Below are 21855 nucleotides of genomic sequence, written 5' to 3'. Positions count from 1 at the left end.
TGGATCCCAGACCTTTTCCACAGCTATCCATCTCATCCCACCCACTGGAGGATGCTTGCATACATCTGGTCAACTTGGACTGCCTCCTCAGCTGTGGGGCTTTAGAGGCCTCCACCTTTTCTTTTCACCTCTGTGTCCACGAGTGTCTCACCTAAGCTCTGAAATCTTAAAAGAGACATTTTTTTCTTTTTTTTAATTTATTATTTTATTTATTTTTGGCTGTGTTGGGTCTTCATTGCTGTGTACAGGCTTTCTCTAGTTGTGGTGAGTGGGGGGCTACTCTTCATTGCGGTGTGCGGGCTTCTCAGTGCAGTGGCTTCTCGTTGCGGAGCACAGGCTCTAGGTGCATGGGCTTCAGTAGTTGCAGCACGTGGGCTCAGTAGTTGTGGCTTGAGGGCTCTAGAGCGCAGGCTCATTTGTTGTGGCACACGGGCTTAGTTGCTCTGTGGCATGTGCATTCTTCCCAGAGCAGGGATTGAACCTGTGTCCCCTGCATTGGCAGGCAGATTCTTAACCACTGCGCCACCAGGGAAGTCCAATTTTTTGATTCTTGAAAGTACCTGCACAGAGATGTACCTCTACTGTCTGGTTTAAAAACAATTGAGGGACTTCGCTGGTAGCCCAGTGGCTAAGACTTCATGCTCCCAATCCAAGGGCCCTGGGTTCAGGAACTAGATTCCATATGCTGCAACTAAAAAAAAAAAAAAAAAAAAGCCTGTGTGCCACAACTAAGACCCAACACAGCCAAGTAAATACATAAATATTTAAAATATTTATATTAACATTAAATAAATTATAAATACATAAACATTAAATAGATAATATTAAATAGATAAATATTTTTAAAATACAATAAAATAAAAACAATTGAATTCACCACAATGAAAAGCACCCCAAGATGTATCCTCTTACAAATTGACCTGTCTGATTATTTCCTGTTGTTTATGTAAATAGATTATTATCACAAATTTAATACCTTTTAATAAGTATGCTATTTTAAGTTTTAAAAATAAGCTCATCTCTGGAAACCACTCATCCATAACAAATGGTACAGAGGTTTATATTGCCTAGAATTTTCCAGTTTGTACCCCTTGAAAGAACACTTTACCCATTAAGTTTTGACACCCCTCTCCCCTCCTTTTCCAGGAGAGTGCCTGGATAGGCAGAATCACCAAGGCTCAGAGAAGGCCCTTACTCAGAATCACATTATATGTCAAATAGCAGTGGTGATAACAATAGCTAACAAGTATTGCATCTTCACTGTGCTTTGCACTATTATAAGTAGTTAATCTCATTTAAGCATCATAGCAACCCACCAGTAGATGTTACTACTATCATCACCACTTAGTAGAAGGAAACTGAGGTATAGAGTTGTTAACATAACTTTCCTAAGGTCACTCAGCTTGTAGATAGCAGGTCTGGGCGTTGGGCTCAGGTGCTCTGGTTCCAGGGTCTTGCACTCTTAACTGCTGTACTCTGAAGCCCACTGAGAGATAGGTCTTTCAGGCTGGCTCCTAAGCCCTTCTCTGCTTCCCTTCCCCATCTGAAAGAAGGAAAGAATGAAGTGAGAAGGCAGTTGAACTGCTCAGCCACAGTATAAGTCCAGTCCAAATATAATGTTTCTCAATGAGGCCAGGTGCTCTACTAGCCAGAGATGAAGAATAATATAACCCAGGTGGGATGCCAGCAGGCTCAGCCATCACAGCCTTGTCTGGTTAATTTTCCTGATCAATATAGAAAAATGTACCTCTGAAGCAGAACCACTGCTTATTCAAGAAGTAAGGCACCACCACAGAAGGCTGGACTCCTGGGTTATTTGCAATTCTTTTAGGATATTTTTCAGTTCTTTCAAAAAACACTTTGTGTTAAATAGTAAAAGAGGGGTTATGACACCCCATGAGCTTGATGGTTACTTGCTTGAATTGGTTTCTTTGCCTCGCCAAAGACTGCAGGCGGACTGAGTGGTACTGGGCAGTGCTGTGTGGCTGCCTTTATTTTGACCATTTCCACAGTAGGCCTGGCCAGCAATAAGGCCTCACTTCGCTAAGGTCTAGCTCTGCACCCTTCTGAGTTGTTCCCCTTTAGCCTGATAACGGGCTTTCCCATCCAAAAATATGTACAGTTAGGTTCCGTCACTTCTGTGGGGGCCTCAGGAGAGTCAGAATATCTCAATAACACTAGAGAAAAAAATGATGTGCTAGGTGCAGGGCAGCTTGCAGCTTTTCTCTTTCTCTCTCAGTAACCTCCATTTTTTAGAAATTATGGAATTTAAAAAATAAATTATTTATTTATTTATTTATTTATTTATTTATTTATTTATTGGCTGCATTGGGTCTTCATTGCTGAGCATAGGCTTTCTCTAGCTGCCACGAGCAGGGGGCTATTCTTTGTGGTGGTGCACGAGCTTCTCATTGCAGTGGCTTCTCCTGTTGTGGAGCATGGGCTCTGGGTGCCTGGGCTTCAGCAGTTGCGGCAACTGCATTGGCAGGCAGATTTTTTTTTTAAGAATTTTTATTGAGATACAGTTAGCAGACAATAAACAGCATATATTTAGAGTGTACAATTTGGTATCCCAATCTCCCAATTCATTCCCCCCCAACCCTCCCCGTATTCCCGACTTGGTGTTCATATGTTTGTTCTCTACATCTGTGTCTCTATTTCTGCCTTGCATTTCCTCTTTCACAGTTGTTAGCATTTGCCTTATGTATTCAGGTGCTCCTATATTGGGTGCATAGATATTTATGATTGTTATTTCCTCTTCTTGGATGGATCCCTTGATCTTTATGTAATGTCCTTTCTTGTCTCTTGTAACAATTTTTATTTTAAAGTCTATTTTATCTGATATAAGTATTGCTACTCCAGCTTTCTTTTGATTTTCACTTACATGGAATATTTTTTCCATCCCCTCACTTTCAGTCTGTATGTGTCCCTAGCTCTGAAGTGGGTCTCTTGGAGACAGCATATATATGGGTCTTGTTTTTGTATCCATTCAGCCAGTCTGTGTCTTTTGGTTGGTGCATTTAGTCCATTTACATTCAAGTTAATTATTGATATATATGTTCCTATTACCATTTCCTTAATTGTTTTGTTGTTGTTTTTGTAGGTCCTTTTCTTCTCTTATGTTTCCCTCTTAGAGAAGTTCCTTTAGCATTTGTTGTAGGGCTGGTTTGGTGTTGCTGAATTCTCTTAGCTGTTGCTTGTCTGTAAAGCTTTTAATTTCTCCCTCGAATCTGAATGAGATCCTTGCTGGGTAGAGTATTCTTGGTTGTAGGTTCTTCCCGGTCATCACTTGAAATATATCATGCCACTCCCTTCTGGCTTGCAGAGTTTCTGCTGAGAAATCAGCTGTTAACCTTGTGGGAGTTCCCTTGTATGTTATTTGTCATTTTTCCCTTGTTGCTTTTAGTAACTTTTCTCTGTCTTTAATTTTTGTCAATTTGACTACTATATGTCTTGGCATGTTTCTCCTTCAGTTTATCCTGCCTGGGACTCTCTGTGCTTCCTGGACTTGGGTAGCCATTTCCTTTCCCATGTTAGGGAAGTTTTCAACTATAATCTCTTCCAGTATTTTCTCAGGTCCTTTCTCTCTCTCTTCTCCTTCTGGGACCCCTATAATGCGAATGTTGTTGTGTTTAACGTTGTCCCAGAGATCTCTTAGGCTGTCTTCAGTTCTTTTCATTCTTTTTTCTTTATTCTTTTCCGCATCAGTGATTATCACCTTTCTGTCTTCCAGGTCACTTATTCGCCCTTCTGCCTCAGTTAATCTGCTATTGCTTCCTTCTAGTGTATTTTTCATTTCAGTTATCGTGTTGCATATCTCTGTTTGTTTGCTCTTTAATTCTTCTAGGTCTTTGGTAAACTTTTCTTGCAACTTTTTGATCTTTGCATCCAGTCTTTTTTCAAAGTCCTGGATCATCTTTACCATCATTATTCTGAATTCTTTTTCTGGAAGGGTGCCTATCTCCTCTTCCTTTAGTTGTTCTTCTGGGGTTTTATCCTGCCCCTTCATCTGATACAAAGTCCTCTGACTTTTCATTTTCTCTGTCTTTCTATGGCTGTGGTTTTCAGTTCCAAAAGACGAAATACTGCTGATACTGCTTGATACTGCTGTCTGCCCTCTTGTGGAGGAAGCTATCTAGGAGGCTTATGGGTGCTTCCTGATGGGAGGGACTGATGGTGGGTAGGGCTGGGTGGGCGGAGCTCAGTAAAACTTTACTTTGCTGTCTGCCAATGGGTGGGGCTGTGTTTGATGTTTGGCCTGAGGCTACCCAGTACTGGAGCTTACAGGCTCTTTGCTAGGGCTAATGGCAGACTCTGGGAGTGCTCACACCAATGAGCACTTCCCAGCATGCCTGCCACCAGTGCCCCTGTCTCCTCGGTGAGCCACAGCTGCCCCCCACCTCTACAGGCAACCCTCCAACACCAGCAGGTAGGTCTGGTTCAGTCTCCTATGGGGTCACTGCTTCTTCCCCCTGGGTCCTGGTGAGCACACTGTTTTGTGTGCCCTCCAAGAGTGGAGTCTCCATTTCCCCCAGTCCTGTGGAGGTCCTGCAATCAAATCCTGCTGGCTTTCAAAGTCTGATTCTCTGGGGATTCTTCCTCCCGTTGCTGGACTCCCAGGTTGGGAAGCCTGACATGGGGCTCAGAACCCTCACTTTGGTGGGTGGATTTCTGCAGTATAACTGTTCTCCAGTTTATGAGTCACCCACCCAGCATTTATGGGATTTGATTTCAACGCGATTGCACCCCTCCTACCATCTCATTGTGGCTTCTCCTTTGTCTCTGGATGTGGGGTGCCTTTTTTGGTGAGTTTCAGTGTCTTTCTGTCAATGATTGTTCAGCAGTTAGTTGTAATTCCGGTGCGCTTGCAAAAGGGAGTGAGCGCACATCCTCCTACTCCGCCATCTTGATCCTATCTCTTTGGCAGGTGGATTCTTAACCACTGTGCCACCAGGGAAGTCCCTGGAATATTTAATACATACAGAAAATTACAGATATTGTAAAAATCTAAGAGATATTGCCATTTTGATATATTACTTCCTTTTTTTTTTTTTTGACCAAAAATTACAGTTAAACCAGTGTCTGAGATATTTTTTCAACTCTTTCAAAAGCAATTACTGGGACTTCCCTAGTGGCACAGTGGTTAACAATCCGCCTGCCAATGTAAGGGACACGGGTTTGATCCCTGGTCCGGGAAGATCCCACATGCCACGGAGCAACTAAGCCCATGCTCCACAACTACTGAGCCTGCATGCTGCAGCTACTGAAACCCGTGTGCCTAGAGCCTGTGCTCCGCACTCCAATGAGAAGCCTGCACACTGCAAGGAAGAGTAGCCCCTGCTCACCGCAACTAGAGAAAGCCTGCACACAGCAATGAAGACCAAATGCAGCCAATAAAAAAAAAAAGCAATTACTGGACTTCCCTGGTGGTCCAGTGGTTATGACTCCATACTTCCACTACGGGGGGCACAAGTTCAATCCCTGGTCAGGGAACTAAGATCCTGCTAGCCCCACAGCGCAGTCAGAGGGGAAAAAAAAAAAACAATTACTGTGATACAATCTTTGAATGATGAAATATTTCAAAATTTGAGACAATTTTTGAATACGTACATACAGTCAGTGGGGAGTAATGAAGTTATTTTTGTTTTTGTTTTTTAATTTATTTATTTATTGGCTGCATTGGGTCTTTGTTGCTGTGTGCGGGCTTTCTCTAGTTGCCCAGATCAGGGGCTACCCTTTGTTGCCGTGCTCAGGCTTCTCATTGTGGTGGCTTCTCTTGTTGTGGAGCACGGGCTCTAGGTGCGCAGCCTTCAGTAGTTGTGGCACATGGGTTCACTACTTGTGGCACGAAGGCTCCTAGAGCACAGGCTCAGTAGTTGTGGCACATGGACTTAGTTGCTCCGTGGCATGTGGGATCTTCTCGGGCCAGGGATCGAACCCATGTCCCCTGCATTGGCAGGCAGATTCTTAACCACTGTGGCACCAGGGAAGCCTGGGAATAATGAAGTTACTTCATTTACACACACTTTAAAAATGAATGTTGCTTCATATAGTATAGTTTGTGTGGGGGTAGTTGTGTGCTGTCTTGATCCAGTTATGAGGCCCTAGCTAGAAGCTAGTCAGTTCTTCTTCTTGAACAGCTAATTAAGTCCATACCACAAAACACGACCCTTATCAGGCTCTCACACTCTGGGGCCATCATATGCTTGTCCTAATTGCCCCAGGGCCAGATATCAGACAACCAGGGACAGTCCCTGTGCCCCAGGACCTTCTGAAATTATTCAAATTAGCCAATCCTACACCTGTTTGTTCTGGCTCTTTCCTTCCAGCAAAACCACAAAAAAGGTGCTTGCCCACAGTTCCCCCTTGCTCTGCCTTGTGACTAACCAGGTACTTCCCCTGAGTGGCCCTGGGTAGCATTCTGTGTTCTCCCCTGAGAGTTGTGAGTATAAAACACTGTAAAACTCTTTCCCTTTTGTCTCTCTTGATCTGCATCTGACCTCGCCATGCCTCATCCAAGGTAATATGGTTAAAACAGTTCCTTCCCACTGTGGCTTCTAGTTCAAAACCATCATGGTTGTATAAGTGGGAGGAAGCCTGGCACTAATTCTGTGCATCTGTCCCCCATTGTCCCTAAGTACTAGTCCTTTCTGGGGAGCAGCCCCTCCTGCCTCTGGTTGTTCGCAGCAGAGTTTGTGTTCCCTGAGGGCCAATGGGCAAGCAGGCCAGGGTTGACCAGTGATTCGTGAGCCTCACTGCATGTGCGAAAGAGGTTAGGATAAGACAGAAGTGTGGGCCCAGGCCATGTGGGTTGCACTCCACCTTCTGAGAGTTCACTACATGCTAAGCATTTTCATTACCTATGTTTTTGTCAAAAGTTCTCTTTTCTATCACTTGGGATTTATTAAGCAGCAGTGTGTCCTAACATTTTCATTTTGACCACTTTACATATGAGAAAACAAACCCCAAGTTTTATCTTGGAAAAATGGAACAAATTTGAGATCTTTATCCTCACAATAGGAATGCTTAATAATGTTGAAAGTTTCTGACCTACTACAACAGACAAAAAAGGGGGATTGGGGTTTGTAAATTAACAATCAGTTGACTAAAGTGGTTTGGTGTGTGGGCGGTAATGAAAGAGACAGAAAAAAGAAGAGAGAAGGAAAGGATAGGACGTATTCCACTTTTGTATAAGGAAGGAGAAACCAAAACTTTTCCTGCATCATGGACAGCCTCATATCAGGAATCATTAAAACTACCTAAACTCAGGCTTCCTAGGTGGCTCAGTGGTTGAGAATCCGCCTGCCAATGCAGGGAACACGGGTTCGAGCCCTGCTCCAGGAAGATCCCACATGCCGTGGAGCAACTAAGTCCGTGCGCCACAACTATTGAGCCCATGTGCTGCAACTACTGAAGCCCACGTGCCTAGAGCCTGGGCTCTGCAACGAGAAGCCACGGCAATGAGGAGCCCGCACACCACAATGAAGAGTAGCCCCCACTCACCGCAACTAAAAAGAAAGCCTGTGCACAGCAACAAAGACCCAACACAGCCAATAAAATAAATAAATAAATGTATAAAATAACCAAAAACTACCTAAACTCTTGCTCTTGTCAGGGCATCCCAAGAGGCAGGCCACATGGGGTGCTATAAAGAAACCAGGGGTGGTGGCTTCATGCTGTAGCATCCTAGCTAAGCAGGACATTGCCCAGAATTCCCTTCCCTGTGTGTTTCTGAATGGGGAAGGGACTATAAGATTCTTCTGTGAGATCTGAGGGTGGAACCTGCTGTACCTTTTCCTCCTCAGTGGGTGGCAGTGGCCAGCCTTGCAGCTGCTCCACTTCCCCCTGGATCCTCCTTTAACTTCCCAGACTACTGGGCCAGATATGAGTTTAGCACAGCAAGAAAGGGTCTTCTACTGGACACCCATACTACCAAGGTCAGAGGCAGGAAGAACAAAGAGAACTAAGGTGAACTTCAACTCCAGCTCTGACATGCGAGTTCCAACTTTTTCTAGCTGTCCCCCACTTTACATCCATCTTGCCTTCCTGACAGAGATTGCTTAACCAGCTCTTACAGTGGCATAACTGTCAAATCTCTGTAACAAATTATATATGCACATCTCCTGGTGGTTCAGTTCTTCTCTTTGAATCTTAACAGATAAAGAAAATTTTAGCTGTACTTATACAATGTATTGGTACTTAATGACACGGCTGAGTTCTTAGTGTATCCTGAGTAACACATGTGGGAAATATAAATTACCTGATCTGACAAGCAGTTAACTATGCTGTCTTCCTGACATGTGATAGCAGAGATTGTTTTAAAAAAAAAAAGTGGTCCAGAGTACATTTTCCTAAAATGATGTATTCTGGTATTGTGATTAAATATGCAATATATGTCTATGTATATTAAAAAAGTTCTAGAAGGATGTACGAAAAGTGTTAACAGTGGTTTCCTCCACCCTTCCCCTCTTCTGAAGGGGACAACTGCCTATTTCTGTTACTCCAGCCCTTCATCCTTTCTTCACGGATTCCTCCAAGCTTATGGGGCCTCATTTTAGCAAATTTACTTGCAGGTCACCTGACTGTACTCCTGAAACAGATCATCTCTCTTTGCTCTTACAGGTCTCAACTGTCTACTATCAATGTTAATTTCATTGGCTAAAAACAGAATCTGAGGAGCAATCTCCTCATCAGGTAAAAAGTTCTTACACTTTCCTGAATAACCATTTTATAGGAGAGGGAGGAAAATGCTAATAAAGACTATAAGTCATCTACCTTGTAATCTTTAATGCCTATGACTCACAAATATATCTATACTGCCATGTATACATTCTGTGAAAATGTGTTGAGGAAACCTGACTGGAGTTGGGAAACCATGAAGAGAGAGCTCTCATACACATCACTCATCGCAGTGTGTATAGTACAGGAGGAAGAAGGAAGATTTCCTCTCAGCCTTGCAACAACAAGCTGCAGGTACTCAGCAACAGTAAGCTGCACTAACTTGTAGCCAGTGCTATCAACATTGATTGCTTGCAGCCAATGAGAAGCTACCACTGCTTTGAATTCTCATTTTCCTCAAATGAACTTTTGTTTAAAATAACCCCAACCTTTCCCAACTTCCTCCTTTTCTCTATAAAAAACACTCTCCTCTTTTGTTCTTCGGACTCCAGACTTGCCTATCATTCACCATAGTTTGCTTGTGTCCTGAATTGCAATTACTCTGCTATTCCTGAATAAACTTGATTTTGCTGGCTGAATTTCTTACCTTTTTCTTTTAAAAAATTGACATATCATGGTGTCAGAAGTGGGATCTGAAGGCAATGAAACCCTGAGGAATTAACAACTCCAGATCTGTGTGTGGTATTCACTTGAGTCCCTGGTGCTCTCCACAGCAATGAGTCATTAAGCTCTCCAACTTTATTTGGGATCTGTTTTCTTAAAAACATCTTCCTTTGAGGACATGAGGGTGGGGTGGGGAAGCCGGGATGAAGTAAGAGAGTAGCACTGACATATATACACTACCAAATGTAAAGTAGATAGCTAGTGGGAAGCTGCTGCATAACACAGGGATATCAACTTGATGATGGGTGGTGACTTAGAAGGCTGGGATAGAGAAGGTGGGAAGGAGTTGCAGGAGGGAGGGGATATGGAGATATATGTATAAATACAGCTGATTCACTTTGTTGTACAGCAAAAACTGGCACAACAGTGTAAAGCAATTACATTCCAATAAAGAGTTTAAGAAAAAAAAAATCTTCCTTTTGGTGAGTATTCATTTGTTTTTTTGGTCTTTTTTTTAAATTTTCTTTTTCTTTTTAATAGGTGAAATTTAGCTTAGTGGAAATAGATTTTTTTATAGCTTTGTTAAAGTCAAGTTCAGATGGTCATGTTCTTTTTTTTTTTCTTTTTTGTGGCTGCATTGGGTCTTTGTTGCTGCCTGTGGGCTTTCTCTAGCTAGGCTTTCCCTAGCTTTCTCAAGTAGGGGCTACTCTTCATTGCCATGTGCAGGCTTCTCAGTGCAGTGGTTTCTCTTGTTGCAGAGCATGGTCTCTAGGCACAAGAGCTTCAGTAGTTGCAGCATGTGGGCTCAGTGGTTGTGGCACACAGACTCTAGGATGAGCAGGCTTCAGTAGTTGTGGCACAGGGGCTTAGTTGCTTCTCAGCATGTGGGATATTCCCAGACCAGGGACTGAACCCCTGTCCCCTACATTGGCAGGCAGATTCTTAACCACTGTGCCACCAGGGAAGTCCCTTGTTTTTTGAGCCTCTGGTTCTGAAGTGTGGGATCCCAATCCTCTAAATTCTCTCAGGAGGGACTTTTGGGACCCCTGGCCAGTTTTATGTTAAAAAACTATGGGGCTTCCCTGGTGGTGCAGTGGTTATGAATCTGCATGCTAATGCAGGGGACACCAGTTCAAGCCCTGGTCTGGGAAGATCCCACATGCCGCAGAGCAACTAAGCCCATGTACCACAACTACTTAGCCTGCACTCTAGAGCCCTTGAGCCACAACTATTGAGCCCATGTGCTACAACTGCTGAAGCCCATGCGCCTAGAGCCCATGCTCCACAACAAGAGAAGCCATGGCAATGAGAAGCCTGTGCACCACAACGAAGAGTAGTCCCCTACTCTCTGCAACTACAGAAAGCCTGTGTGCAGTAATGAAGACCCAACGTAGCCAATAAATTTAAAAAAAATAAATTATGGCCCCTCCTCATGCATATCCTTTTTTTTTTTTTTAATTAATTTTTATTGGCTGCGTTGAGTCTTCATTGCTGCTCGAGTGCTTTCTCTAGTTGTGGTGAGCAGGGGCTACTCTTCATTGCAGTGGGTGGGCTTCTCATTGTAGTGGCTTCTCATTGCAGAGTACAGGCTCTAGGCTCGCGGGCTTCAGTAGTTGTGGCACACAAGCTCAGTAGTTGTGGCTCTAGGGCTCTAGAGAGCAGGCTCAGTAGTTGTGGCGCACAGGCTTAGTTGCTCTGGGGCATGTGGGATCTTCCCAGGCCAGGGATCGAACCCACGTTCCCTGCATTGGCAGGCGGATTCTTAACCACTGCACCACCAGGGAAGTCCTTCATGCACATTCTTAAGTAAATGGATCAACTCAACCAAAGATAATTTAGAGCTCCAATGGCCATTAAGAGAAACTTCTGACTTCCCCAAACTTGTTTTTCTCAGAACCAAATTAGAAAACTGTGGCTCTAAATTAAACAGATTGAATGGGGTGCCTATTTTAATTGGTACCTGGAGGCTTCCAAACATATCCAAGATTCTAAAATTGCCTCTTTAAAAAAATGCCATTTCTAAATTAACCAAGATGAAAAAACAATTGAAAGAGGACCATAAAAAGCTTCTGAGGAACAGACGATTGAACTTGGTGTACCCCCCAAAAAATAATAAATTAAAAAAAAAAAAAGCTTCTGAGGTCTCTTTTCCCCCACGCCCCTATCCTCTTTGTCTCTGGAGCCAGCTTCCTCTTTCCCTTCTGCACTGTCCTCATCTCCTCTATACCCTCCACTTCCTCATTTTAATCCCCTCACTGAACTTTCCTTTTTTTCTGAATCTTTCCATGGCTCCTCCTCTCCTGAACCTATTAAAACCTGCCCCTCTTAAGTCAGACCCTCCGAGGATCCAAATGCTAAACCCCTAATTTCCTGTATTCACTGTACTAAAGCTGAACTGTGAGCCACAGTCAATGTAACTGAGGTAAATGAGGATTCCCATAGATTTGCTGTGAAATTTAATATGGTCATTCAAACATATCAGCTAGTTCAACTCCTTGACAGTAAGGGCCAGGACCAGACTGAATGAAAACTGCCAACTGAGATGATCCTGAGAAATCTTTAGAATTACAACCTGGGGACGAAGAGATCTCTGCTGCCTTATTGTATGATCAGGCTCATGGAATCACCAAGTGACACCATTTGGCAATTCCTAGGGCTTTCCCAAAGCCAGGTGATTGGAATAAGATTCAGACTTGTATCCAGAAGCCCAATGAGCTCATGCATGATGATCATAGCCTGCTACAAATTGTCTTTAAAAGAAAATTCTGGTCTTTTTTTGGATGCTGAATCCTCTCAAGTTGCCTTTAATTCTATGTACCTTAACAGGTTGAACTGAGATCTTTCTCTCCTAGTTAAAAGGACCAGGATTTAGTGGAAAATTACGTCCACTCTAGGTTTAGCTAGTTTACAAAACCAATTCACCCCCACCCCAGATGATTCAACTAAAAGGAAGACCACTAAAATCCTTAATCTTCGACTCCAAAAATGGAGGCTTCTAAACAAAAACAAAACCTTCCTGGTCTCCATCATAATTTCTAAAAGGACATTGGAAGAAAGACTGCTACAAGCTTCAATATCCAAGCACCTTCAATCCTCTAACCAGCCTTACCTAATCCCCAAGGACTCTGAGGAACTAGAGGGGATTTCCCCAAACTTTTCTCTTAATTGACTTGAAGAAACTACTCTTTAGATTGGGAACAAATCTCTTTCTGTCCTTTTTGCTCCAGAACTACACTCTTGGTGCTCAGCCTCACTACCTCGAAAGCCCCTGCCTCAAGACAGAGACACAGATGTAGAGAACAAACATATGGACACCAAGTGGGGAACGTGGGGAGGGTTGGGGGGGAATGAACTGGGAGATTGGGATACCAAATAGTATACTCTAAATACACGCAGTTTATTGTATGTTAACTGTATCTCAATAAACGTTCTCAAAAAAAAAAAAAAAAAGCCCCTGCCACACAGAAATAGAGACACAGATGTAGAGAACAAATGAACAAACATATGGACACCAAGTGGGTAAAGTGGGGGCGGGAGGGTGGGGGATGAATTGGGATTGCCATATATACATTGCTAATAAGAAAAAAAAATCAAATTGTATACTTTAAATATATGCAGTTTATTGTATGTCAATTATATCTCAATAAAAGTTCTTAAAAAAAAAAAAAAGCCCCTGCCTCAGAGTACTAAAATGGTTCAAATAGTGGAGGTCTCTAATAAACCTCAGCAGGTTTTTATCTCTAAATCTATCCCCTTTTGCTTAGGCCCTCTAAGAGATACTCACCCTATTCTCCTTAGTTCCTCCACATTTATGTATTTATTGAGACAAGATGTTTTAGGAAAATAACATGCTGGAATTTCTTTCCCCCAAAGGGGGAAATAATTCTAGAATCTGATAGCAGCAACCAAAATAGCCAGTTAGGTGAATCAAATGGTCCTTCAACATCTTTAATTTTCTCCATCTCTGATGACACTAGAGCTAATTCCGAGACCACTAAAAATGTGTCCCTGTTGGATCAGCTACCATTCTCCTTACGGGCAAAATTTTCAACTGATATTTGCAGTACCCATGTGCACCTCCTATTAAAGATCCAAAGAGGTCCCTCAAAACTTCTCTGCAGGATTAATCAATACCCTATAAATAAAGAGGCCCTTCAAGGCATTAAGCCAATAACAGAAGTCTATGGGGCCCAGGGTCTCGTTATCCCCTGTACCATTCAGTGCAACCCTCCTATTTTACCTGTGAAGAAACCAAATGGTTGTGGACGGAGGCTTGTACAGGACCTTCAAGCCATAAACAATATTGTCATCCCTCAACACCCTGCTGCCCCAACCCCCACACTTTATTAATCTCCATCCCTAACGAGAACAAATTTTTTGGTGTGATTTGATGTAGTGCTTTTATATATATATATAATACTATATATATATAATTAATTTATTGGCTGTGTTGGGTCTTCGTTGCTGCACATGGGCTTTCTCTAGTTGTGGCAAGCAGGGGCTACTCTTCATTGTGGTGCACGGGCTCTTCACTGTGGTGGCTTCTCGTGGAGCATGGGCTCTAGGCATGCAGGCTTCAGTAATTGTGGCACAAAGGCTCAACAGTTGTGGCACACAGGCTTAGTTGCTCCGCGGCATGTGGGATCTTCCTGGAGCAGGGATCAAACCTGTGTCCCCTGCATTGGCAGGCGGATTCTTAACCACTGCGCCACCTAGGAAGCCCAAGGCCAGTAATATAACTTTATAGTAATGCCCCAGGGTTTCACTGAAAGCCTTTCTTATTTCTCACAAATTTTATTTATTTATTTTTGGCTGTGCCACATGGCTAGTGGGATCTTAGTTCCCTGATCAACCATGGATCGAACCCATGCCCCCTGCAGTGGAAGCAAGGAGTCCTAAACACTGGACCACCAGGGAATTCCCTTCACAAACTTCAAAGGCTGATCTAGACGATATGAAGTTCTCTGGAGGCTCCACTTTAATAGAACGTGTGGATGATGTACTTCTCTGCTTCCCTTCCTAAGCCTCCTCACAAGAAGAGAGCATCCATTGGCTGAAACTCCCAGCCAAAAATGGACATAAAGTCTCTAAAGAAAAAATGACAATTTGTTCAAACTCAAGTTTGACATTTAGAACATCTATTCTTAGAACAAGGACTGCATCTAGATCTAGACAGACTTCATGGCATCATGAATTTCCCAAAGGCCCAAACCAAATACAAATTGCAAGGTTTTCTTGGATTGGCAGGCTATTTTCTCAACTGGATCCCCCAAATTTCCCTTACAGGTCAACCTTTATATTCCTTGTTAAAAATTACTAAATCTGACCCATCACCTGGGAAGTTTCAGGTGACAGGATATTTCAAATCTTAAAGGAAAGTTTAACAACCCTCTCCGCCCTTGGACACACCAATTATCAACTCCTTTTCTTTCTTTTTGTATATGAAAAAAGAAGGGAATGCCCTTGGGGTACTCACCCAAAAGTATGTGGATCACCACTGACCCATAGGGTATTACAGCCAACAACTAGAACCTGGAGCCTGGGGATACCCCCTAACACTCACCTCAGAGCTGTACCTGCTACTGCCCTCCTTGTAAAGACCACCAAAGAAACAGTCATGGAGTCTTCTTTAACCATCTTTGTGCCACATGTTGTTGAAGCTCTTAACCCTCATCAGACTCAACATATTTCAGTAAGCCATCTCACTTCCCATGAAATTCTCCTGTTAACTGCCCCTTAAATCACTCTTGCCTACTCTAATAACATTAACCCTGCTACTCTTCTTCCCTCTTTACAGATTAACCCCCCCATCCCCCGCCTTGACTGCTTACAGGAAATGCCCTTAGATAATGTTAACCTCTCATGGTTCACTAATGGTTCTTGTTTAAAAGATGAACATGGTAACAATCGTGCTGGATATGCAATGTCAACTTCTTTGAGTAACTGAAGTGGCACCTTTGCCTTTGACTACTTTGGCTCAATAAGCCAAGTTATATGCACTCACATGGGCCTGTATCTTAGTCAAGGGCAAAACTACTAGCATTTACACTGACAGCAGCTATGCCTTTGGCATAGCTCATGATTTGGGAATGTTATGGAAATAACATGGCTTCCTTACTTCCAGCAGAGATCAAATTAAAAACAGCCTTTATGTTCAAGAATTATTAGGTGCCATATCTTACCTGCTGCTTTGCCTATTATTAAGGTTCTGAGGCATACTCAACTTGACTCTTTAGAAGCTAAAGGAAATCACCTTGTTGACAGTTTTGCAAAAAAAAGTGCTGCCCTTTTGGGACTTCCTTGGCAGTCCAGTGGTTAAGACTCGATCCCTGGTCAGGGAAATAAGATCCTGCATGCTGCACAGTGCAGCAGTAAAAAAAAAAAAAAAAAAATGCCCTCAAAGGGTCATAGTCCAAAGGAACTTAGACCCTTCTGATTGTTGGATCTGTCATCAGAAAATCCAACCTGTCCATGGCAGCCATGACCCTTTAGTATTCATCTCCACTGTGACAGCTAATTGTAGCTGCACCCCTTTGGATATTTTTCTCCAAGTCAAACTTCTACAACCAGATTTTCCTGTGTCTTGCTTTGACCTCTCCCATGTCATAACTCTCAATGCAGCTAATCATACCTATTCCACCTATACAGTTCTCACCACTAGGTTAGGTCTGCTTGCCATAGCAAAACAACTCCTTTCTGTATGGCCTTTGAGAATAAAGTCCACAGAATGTGATGGTTTCTCCCTAATTGTTCGCCAAACACCACTGACCCTTGGCTTGAAAGGGCCAATAGAATAATCCCAATTAATGGTACTATTAATAATCAAACCCTAGCAGGAGATTTACGTGAACCACCAGATCTTATCTTTGCAACAAATGGGTCTCTTGATGGGCTTATGAATGTTTAGACAGTTGGCAGATTGGAGGCCAATGCTTACTAAGATTTCTAACCATACCCATGGACATCCACAATAAATCTCAAGCATCCCATTGGTCCTGGCATTCGTCTTCTCCATTAAACCTTCATTGCCACCTTAAATAGGAATTTCCAGGAGGAATACATGACTCTGGGTTTGCTTTCATTGGAAGGGCACTTACTCATGCCAATGAACAAATGATTAGAAATCTCTCTGGAGGGACTTTCCTGGCAGTCCAGTGGTTAAGGCTCTCTGCTTCCAATGTAGGGGGCGTGGGTTTGATCCCTGGTTGGGGAACTAAGATCATGCATACTGTGTGGCATGGTAAAAAAAAAAAAGAAAGAAAGAAAGAACAAAGGAAAAAGAAGTCTCTCTGGAACTGGGAAAACTTGCTGATTCTACCAATAAGACAATAGCAGCTCAACAACAATAATTGGACTCATTATTGGCCAAAGTAGTTTTGAATAATCGTGTAGCTCTTGATTACCTAGCATTTGTGTGATTGCAAACGCCACCTACTGTGCATGGATAAATTCCTCCTGAGAAGTAGAAACCCCACAAGCATATATATCTTAGATATATTTGGGGTTTGGTTCTAGACCACCATAATAAAGCAAATATTGCAATAAAACAAGTTACATAAATTTTGATTTCCCAGTGTATATAAAAGTTACGTTCACACTATACTGTAATATATTAGGTGTACAATTGCATTACATCAAAAAAAAAAAAACAATGTACTTACCTTAACTGAAAAACACTTTATCCAAAGAAGACATGCAGATGGCTAACAAACACATGAAAAGATGCTCAACATCACTAGTTATTAGAGAAATGCAAGTCAAAGCCACAATGAGGTATCATCTCACACTGGTCAGAATGGCCATCATAAAAAAATCTAGAAACAATAAATGCTGGAGAGGGTGCAGAGAAAAGGGAACCTTCCTGCTCTGCTGGTGGGAATGTAAATTGGTACAGCCATTATGGAAAACAGTTTGGAGGTTCCTTAAAAAACTAAAAATAGAACTACCATATGACCCAGCAATCCCACTACTGGGCATATACCCTGAGAAAACCATAATCCAAAAAGATACATGTACCACAATGTTCACTGCAGCACTATTGCAATAGCCAGGATATGGAAGCAACCTAAATACCCATCAACAGAGGAATGGATAAAGATGTGGCACACATATACAATGGAATATTACTCACCCATAAAAAGGAATGAAATTGAGTTATTGTAGTGAGGTGGCCGGACCTAGAGTCTGTCACACAGAGCAATGTATGCCAGAAAGAGAAAAACAAATACTGTATGCTAACACATATATATGGAATCTAAGAAAATGGTACTGATGAACCAAGTGGCGGGGCAAGAATAAAGATGCAGATGTAGAGAATGGACTTGAGGACACGGGCGGGGGTGGCGGGGGAGTGAAGGGGAAGCTGGGATGAAGTGAGAGAGTAGCATCGACGTATATACACTACCAAATGTAAAGTAGATAGCTAATGGGAAGCTGCTGCATAACACAGGGAGGTCAACTTGATGATGGGTGGTGACTTAAAGGGCTGGGATACAGAAGGTGGGAAGGAGTTGCAGGAGGGAGGGGATATGGAGATATATGTATAAATATAGCTGATTCACTTTGTTGTACAGCAGAAACTGGCACAACAGTGTAAAGCAATTATACTCCAGTAAAGAACTAAAAAACCCAAAAAACAAAAAAACCACTTTATTGTAAAAGAATGCTAACCACCACCTGAGCCTTCAGCAAGTCAATCTTTTTGCTGGTGGAAGGTTTGAAATATTGTGAGAATTACCAAAATGTGACATAGAGACACAAAGTAAGCAGATGCTATTCGAAAAATGGTGCCAATAGACTTGCTTAATGCAGAGTTGCCATAAACCTTCAATTTGTAAAAAACAGAAACTCAGTATCTATGAAGCACAATAAAGTGAAGTGCAATAAAATGAGGTATGCCTGAAGCATATTGGCTACAGCAAACTTCACTGATGATCCATGGTCCTTTGGTTCACTTTTGGCTTAAAATTAAAACTTTTAGTGGTCTTTTATTGATATAGAAATATTCAGTAATTTGTCCAATATTTTAAACATTATTTTAATCAGTTTTTAAGTAACTGTTTTAAGATTTAACTTTACTAGTTAACGGTCTATCAGAAAATTATACTCTTCTGCCTGGAAGCCTTCATTAAAAAAGGAGATTTTTTTCTATGTTTTATAATACAACAATATCAAAACAAAACTCTTATGTAAATAAAAGTTTATTATAGAAATTTTCAAAAATACAGAAAAATAAAGAGAATAGCATAATTTAAAAAAAAGAGAGAACTGACCAGCAAAGATGAAAATGCAGCACATAAATGAAAAGTGATAATGCTGGGAGTGAAATTGGAATTAAGTATTGATGGAGTTACAGAAACTAGCTGAATGGGAGAATGTTGACACTGCCGCTGTTCAGGAGACTAGATCCGCAGCCAAAGGAACTTGTTGAAGGGGAAACTGGTCAACAGAAACGAGGAAAGCGTGACAAAAAGGATGGAGGTGTCCTAGAGGATGTGATGCTGGCAAAAAAATCTTCACATTAAGGGGTTCTTGGAGATATTTCATGACATTAAAAGTGGAAAGGACACACAACACTGTAAATCAAATGTACTTGAATAAAATAAATTTTTTAAAAAGTGGAAAGGATAAAATGCTGGAAGCTGATCCAAATTTATAAAGGAGTATGACAATTCACCAAGGCATTGAAAAGATGCTTGCTCTATTATTGTAAATTATACAAGGAAAAGAAGAAGTAAGCATTTTTCAGACTACTCTTGTTAAGTTTTTACAAATAAAACACTTTAGGGAATTCCCTGGCGGTCCAGTGGTTAGGACTCCACGCTTCCACTGCAGGGGGCACGGTTCGATTCTTGGTCAGGGAACTAAGATCCCACATCCCCGCCCCAAAGTAAAAGGTTAAAAAAAAAAAACCACTTTAATGCTCAATGTTTCTAACAAGTTATAGACTACAAAATAAATATTATTTTTAGTGTTGTTTTAATTTCCCAGTACACTTGGTGGGGGGGCGAGAATTAGCTCACCTTTTAATTAAGAGTGTGAGAAGGAAAGAGTAAACACGTTAACTTTGGTAGCAAGAATGCCGCTCTAAGGAAACTGATATATTAAAGGAAATGTTATGACAGACAAGTTGGCTTTTATCCCACTTGATGCCAATATATGTGTATACAAGCCATAATTCACAAAGAAGGTTTAAGAGCAAGAATGCAGCTTCTTAGTATACAAAAGCTAATGAGCATTTTAAAAATATTTGCACTCTGAAATTAAATAAAACCTTAGTAACAGGGCTGTGTGTGAGTCTGAAGATATCTGCTCAAGAAGGGCCCTATGCTGGCTCCAGAGGAACACTGCTTGTCTAGGTGGTTATAACTGCGGAGCTGGTTGGAAGAAGAGGTCACAACTGGAAAAGCCAAAGAAAAGCTTCCATTAACTTCATCTTATCTTAGGGTTCTTGTTCTTGGAAATCTTCAGCTTCCATCTAAGAATGTTAATCTTAACACACTTTTTTTTTCCCCCTTGTTTGAGCTTTTCTTTTTCTATCAATTTATCTTTACCACTTTATGGGCTCTTACAGCCTATCACTTTTCCTGGAAATACTGGAAGAGGACCACCACAATTACTATCATGACCATCAGTGCACAAGCGGAGCCGATGGCCAGAGCCAGGAAGTGGACCTCAGAGACCCATACAGTGTGCACGACACTGAGCCAGATCTCCCCTATCAGTCCATCAACATCAGGTAGGGTCTTCATCTGGCAGGTGTATGTCCTACTGTCATCAAACTGCACCTTCCAAAGGATAATGGAGACATCATACCCCCCAGGGTTCCCATCCCAGACCACCCAGTCCTTGAAACGGGTTTGAAGGGATCCATATGGTAGAAGAAAACAAACTGCTCAGACCCCCGCCCCCGCCCCCAGGTCACTGTTAGAGCATCACCCGAAAGTGCACGGAAGATAATGAGAATTAAACTGTTTTGTGCTTGTGTTTTTTGTGTTTGTTTTTAAATGAAAAATACTTCTTTTTTAATTAATTAATTAATTAATTGGCTGTGTTGGGTCTTTGTTGCTGCGCAAGGGCTTTCTCTAGTTGCAGAGAGCAGGGGCTTCCTTTCGTTGCACTGCACAGGCTTCTCATTGCGGTGGCTTCTCTTGTTGCAGACCATGGGCTCTAGGTGCATGGGCTTCAGTAGTTGTGGCACAGGAGCTCAGTTGTGGCTTGTGGGTTTAGTTGCTCCGAGGCATGTGGGATCTTCCCAGACTAGGGATCAAACCTCTGTCCCTTGCATTGGCGGATGGATTCTTAACAACTGCACCACCAGGGAAGTCCTGTGCTTGCATTTTAAGAATAAAAATTCTCGTGAATTCCCTGCAGTCCAGTGGTTAGGACTCTGCCCTTTCACTGCCGAGGCCCAGGGTTCGATCCCTGACCCAGGAACTAAGATCTCACAAGCCGTATGGTGCAGCCAAGGGAAAAAAAAATAAAAATTCTCAGGAGTCACATGTAACTAAAAAGACTCTGAGAATAGAAAATTTGATTAAATCATGTACTAATCAAATACAAAGATTACTACAAAAACAACTCCAATCAATCCTTGCCTAAAATATATTAATCAGGCACCTGCAAGCAACCCTAAATTGTACTGAAAACTATAAATAAAAGCCAACCACACTCCGGGCCTAGAGCGAAAGTCAAGAGCAAACCTTGATGATGCTTCCTGTCACTTCTTCACCCTAAGATTTCAAATCTCAGTGCTCTTCACAAATGAGACAACTTTATAGAAGCTTTTTAAAATTTTAGACCTTGGATCACAGTAAGTTCAGTGTGAAATAATCTATTGTGGGATAAAAGTTCACCGGGTGACAAAGGAGTTAGCGGAAGTCTCTGGTGCCTTCCTTCTGAGAAATACTACACCCACAGAGTTACAGTGGAGGGCTAGTATCTTAGAAGGGTGCACTTCCTTCTGTATGAAACTCCTTCAAGGAAATGGAGCTTTTTTCTAATATAATTGGTATGAGTACCACACCTATGACTTAAATAACAGGTTCTAACTCTCCAGGTGGCGTGAAGAAAGGCAGTGACTTAGAGCTGAGACTAAGTGGGTGAGCCCTTTCAGAGTGGTAGCTTAAGATAGTAGGATTTCTGGTCCTCTTTTCCCTTGTCTAAAGCTGCATTGTGTGATAAGTGGGCGGCATTTAGCAACACAGGCTTGTTGAGCACTTGAAATGTGGTCAGTATAACTGAGGACCAGACTTTTTATTTCGTCAAGTACACAACATAAAATTTATCATTTTTAACCATTTCTAAGTTCAGTAGTGTTGAGTACATTCAGTATTGTGCAACAATCTCCATGGTTCATTTCTACCTTGAAAATCTGAAACTCTCTACCTATTAACAAGATCCCATTTCCTGCCTCCCCCCAGTCTCTGGCAACATCACCATTCTAATTTCTGGTTCTATGAATCTGACTACTTGTGATACTTCATGTAAGTAGAATCATACAATACTTGTCTTTTTGCAACTGGCTTATTTCATGTATCATAATATCCTCAAAGTTCACCCATCTTGTACCAT

At 42.0% G+C, this 21855-nt stretch overlaps 1 pseudogene; it reads right to left on the bottom strand.

Annotated features, from left to right (window-relative positions):
• Window positions 1–19748: 19748 nt before the first annotated feature.
• LOC130854238 (myelin protein zero-like protein 2) lies at window positions 19749–21855 on the bottom strand (annotated as a pseudogene).

This window comes from Hippopotamus amphibius, chromosome 5 (genome assembly GCF_030028045.1).
Source record: "Hippopotamus amphibius kiboko isolate mHipAmp2 chromosome 5, mHipAmp2.hap2, whole genome shotgun sequence".
Lineage (NCBI taxonomy): Eukaryota > Metazoa > Chordata > Mammalia > Artiodactyla > Hippopotamidae > Hippopotamus > Hippopotamus amphibius.
Note: the sequence above shows the minus strand (reverse complement) of the source record. Positions and strands in the feature narration are given on the sequence as shown.